Genomic DNA, 324 nt, shown 5'->3' with positions numbered 1-324 from the left:
CTGGCAGGAACTTATTCCTGGAGAAGTAACTAATTTTTTACTGATGGTTCATCTCATAGTAAAGCTGCTTATCCTGCAATGCATTCAGAGCAGTCATACTTCTGTACTAATAATTGAATTAAAAGCTATCAAGTTTGCATTGCTGGATTTTCAAAAGCCAAAATATTGTACAGCAAGCAAAAAATGTCCTCCTTGCAATTTAAAACAAACAAACAAACAAAGCAGGTGGATAGTAGAATAATCTCCTGTAAATAAATTACATCAAGCCTTAACTGCTTTACATTTTTTCACTTTGAAATTTTTTCACTTGTAATGCTGATGGCA

Source organism: Myotis davidii, unplaced genomic scaffold (assembly GCF_000327345.1).
Source record: "Myotis davidii unplaced genomic scaffold, ASM32734v1 scaffold438, whole genome shotgun sequence".
NCBI lineage: Eukaryota > Metazoa > Chordata > Mammalia > Chiroptera > Vespertilionidae > Myotis > Myotis davidii.
This window is presented reverse-complemented; position numbering follows the sequence as displayed.